Source organism: Corvus brachyrhynchos, unplaced genomic scaffold, assembly GCF_000691975.1.
Source record: "Corvus brachyrhynchos isolate BGI_N302 unplaced genomic scaffold, ASM69197v1 scaffold188, whole genome shotgun sequence".
Classification (NCBI taxonomy): domain Eukaryota; kingdom Metazoa; phylum Chordata; class Aves; order Passeriformes; family Corvidae; genus Corvus; species Corvus brachyrhynchos.
The window spans coordinates 1,267,849-1,272,241 of record NW_008239647.1 but is presented as its reverse complement, the minus strand read 5'-3'; positions in this window follow the sequence as shown (position 1 = coordinate 1,272,241).

The following is a 4,393-nucleotide window of genomic DNA, read 5'->3' as shown; positions in this document are numbered from 1 at the left end:
GAGATGACAGGGGACAGAGCTCCCAGGTGTCCCTCAGATTAAAGTACTAAGGTTCTAACCCACAGCCAGCATCTCTCTCCTGTCCCAGTGCAACTGTTCTTGTGGCTGCAGGTAATCTTTACCTGTCCTTTTATCTTCAGAAAGCTGATGTACATCAGCTACCCCAAGGTTAAAAAAAAAAAAAAGATAGAAAAAGCAGAGTTCAGCACTGAAGACAAGCCCTAAGGAGATACTGACAAGCAGTCTGTCTTGAGGGGGTAATTTCCAGATGGGTCTGGTACAGAAACCACATTCCTGAAACTAATAGATGAAAGCATGGCAGCTGATACAGCTTAAATTTGTGACTCGGGCAAATCTGTGCTTACAAGATAGGATTAATGCCGATGCCAGCTAGAACTGCAGTCCCTTAGTGCCAGCAGTAAGGGTTTGGGGATTGTCCATCTACAATAACTGCTTGCTCTACTGACTGCCATGAATACACCATTGATTTCTTCATGTATTTGAAAAATGGCAAAACAAACATTCCCAATACAATCTGGGCTTTCATTTGCAGGAGGGCTGAGCTGGTTCAGGCAGGTTATAGCAATTTGTCTGTTGACATTCTTCTGATGGACAAAATGCTTATTATAAATAGGTTTGTTGCTTCTCCCGCTCTGGTGGCCTCTAGCCAAAAATATGGTCGGATCCTGGCTATAAGAGTTGGCTCTGCAGATACAGTGCCCCATATTCAGTGCAGCTCCAAACTCTAAGGGAAAATTAATTAGATATACCATTAAGGGAATTTTAGAAGGTTAAATCTTCCCACAGCTGAGTGGAAGAGACGAGAGGCACGTGTCTGTCTGTGGCTGGTGAATTCAAAGCCTATGAAGCTTTTACGTTCAGTTTACATGGGGAAAGGGTATAAATGGTCCACAGGCTTGCAAGTGGCCCTGGCAATATAAAAAAAACCTTCATAAAGTGATCCTCTGTAAACCAAATCAGCTTGAAGGGAGCTTCTGAGAGAGATGGGAACAAATGTTCTACCAGGGCCTGTTGTAACAGGACAAGGGGTCCTGGTTTTAAACTGAAGGAGGATCAATTTAGATTAGATATGTGGAAGAAGTTATTTACAATGATGGTGGTGAAACATTGGAACGGGTTGCCTGGGGATGTGGTAGATGCCCCATTCCTGGAAACATTTAAGAGCTGGAGCTCTGAGCAACCTGACCTCACTGAAGATGTCCGTGCTTGTTGCAGGGGGTTTGGACTAGATGACTTTTAAAGGTCTCTTCCAACCCAAACCATTCTATGATCTAACAAACCAGATCATATTGCAGACATCCAAATATTAGATTTAGCACGAGGAAGAAGGAAGGAATATGAGGCTGGGAAGGAGAAAAAGGAAGTTAAGATTAAGGCTGCCCAATTTAAATCAGCTGAAGGTGCCTGGAACCCTACCTAGAATTTCAGCATATGCCTTTCAAGACATGTAATTGCTTTGAGACCAATGCAAAATGAACTGCAATTGTACATGCTTGTTGAGCTGATCTGTCTGCAATTCTAGTAACTGTATCAGTCAAACCTCATTCATTTCCCAGGGTCCCAGCACCCTTCAGTGAGCACTCAAATTAGTGATCCATCAGTAATGCACACCTTACTCAAAAACCCATTACCTGTTTAACTACAAACAGTTTTCAGGTTCAAAGCTTGCAGCAACAAGATGACACATGGTGACAAAAAGGGGCTGAGAAATTCCATATCTCTCCCTGACCCCTCTGCTTACCAGCGGGAATCAAGAATGGAGACTTCCATTTTTGATGGACAGATGAATTTCCACCTGTCTGGCCACAGTTTCAGGTGGGCTTGGACTAGCTGGATATTCAGCTAGTGATTTCTCATGGAAGTTCCTGTATTCTTCTAATTGAACAAGGTTCTTAATTCAAGGTTCAAGTCTGATTGCTGTGGTGATATTTAAACAGGTTTAAATGCTTTGCTAAATCAGAGTTTATGCTGGTACCTTTTCTGGGCACTGCAGGAGTTGCACCACTCAGAAGAACCGACTTCTGATCACTCTGAATGGGTAAAGATGCAGGCACATGACTGGCTGCTCTGCTGGGGTGATAAGCACACGTTAACCGCTTGGGTGCATGTTTACTTAAAACCATCTGCTCAGCTAATCTGTGTAACTATCTGAAACAATTCCTGAGGTCAGTCTTTTAAACAAGGACATTGGACAGATGGTCTCCTTTACAATGTGGGTGGAGCAACCACAGGTTTGAGGAAGCAGATATCATTCCAATAGAAGCTTGAACTACCCACTTTTCTTGCAGTTGTCGATTGATAAAGCTGTTGCATCAGTTCCCAGCCAGTGCTCCTGGTAACGTGACCATATTAACTCCTGCTGCTAGTACAGTGTAGAATCTGAGACCAAACATTAGGGTACATGCATTTGTACAACAGTTTCACTGCCCAGCTTCCAACTACCACCCCACAAATAGCAGTTGCTGCCCATTCAGGTGAAAACGTACAACTATTTGAATGTGGGCAGCTTTAGACACCTTCTAGAGAACATCTAGACTTTTCTCCTTAGTTTGCAGTGCTGTGACCATGATCAGTTACTGTACCTTATCTGTTAGCTCCTTCAATTCACTAAAGATAAGAGAACCTCTGACCCCAAATCCTTCTGGGTGCTTTGCCTGGGTAAAGTCAAGCTAACAATCTACCTACCCGTGTCTCGTTTTCTGTACTTACAAAAGAAAAGGATAGCACATATCTGGCTCCTCAGTGGTATGTGCAACACAATGAGAAAATACATACATTTTTGAAAACATCCATAAAAACAGATTGTTCTCCTCTCAAGTCTTGCAAGGGTACCACTTATTAAGCATGGAAATCCTCACAGAAAAGAACAAGCTTTGTTTGGACATTTTGGTTGTCCTTGAAAACTTTACCAAAACAGGGGAGCCAAGGGGAAGGTAAATGGTTAAAATATTTGCTTGGCAATGAGGTTATCATAAACACAGAAAACTAAGTTTACATAAACAGAAGATTTTCAGTAAAATTAGTTCTGAGCAATTTTATCAGACACATCTACCAAATGGCTGTAAAATAATTGATTTTGTGGCTTGGCAGACAAAAGAAAACTGGAGGGGGGGGAATTCAGAATTTTAATCTTCTTGCCAAAAAAATTATTAGAAATTCATTTAATTTCATATGTCATGGTCTGACTAATACAAAATATTTCATTTGAAGAATTTCACAGAAACTAAATATAAACATGTAGAGTTGCAGTAATTCTCAGGACTGCTCCTGGGAGACAGTTGCCCCTTTATTCATTACCTCAAGAGCTCTGGCCTTTGCAAAGGACATGAACTATCCAGGTTCGACTCCATCCTCTCTCTCCATTGCTCACCTTTCAGAAAACTGACATAATCATCATGTGTGGTCAAAGAGCCACTCTCCAGTTATCTGCTGATGCACTTTCACTTTGGACAAACATTTGTAGCCCCAGCCTTCCAGGGAGTTTCTCACACAACAGGTGGAGGCTCATTCCTGGACGCTTTTCTGTGGTCTTTCTTTTGTAATACTGTACTGTGGAGTTGTGGTGCTAACCCAGGCTTTCTCACAGCCCAGGAAAGCACTCGACTCCCAGACTGTCAGATAAATCCAGTATCTGTCACATCCTCCTTTATCTTTGTGGTAAAAGAAGAGAAAGACCAGGGTCTAGACAAAGGTATCTACTGAATTCAAACTGGATTTATAAATAACACTGGGATAAATAATTCAAACACACTTTGCTCAAAGTTTGTCTAGCTCCAGTAATTTCTTTGCAAACTCTTGAGAAAGGAGTGCCTGTTTTATATACTTTGTGTGACATGGGAAAACTCAGAGGATCCGAGAAGATGGATTGCGGTCCAAAGGTTTAATTGTAATTGCACTGAATGTGTGCAGTATGCAATAGTCTGCATGAATTTATGAGAGTTACATTAATGAGATATAAAAGACATTCCTGGGCTGGGCTGGACAAGACAAATTGAATGTAAAATTTCTGTTAAACTGACTGCCATTAAACATTTTTACACTTTAGATATACAAAGTTATACCTCCTGAAAAAAATATTCATACAAATTCATTGGAAACATAGTGATCTCAGTCTCTAAAAACATGATGTCTGTATTTTTTGTCAGATTGGTTGTCTGTTAGCTACATTCAAATTCAAAAAAACGTGTACAGAAGTCAAATTAAAAAGAACTTTGATGAGGTCCCTTGAAAATTATATAAGAAGGTATTCTGTCTCATGTGTTGATGCTGATGCACAAAAAGACTGCCTGGAGAAAGGTAAGACAGTGCCAAGAATGATGGCATCAGTAGATGAATGACCAGTGCCTTTGGGGCACTGATGCTTCATTACATA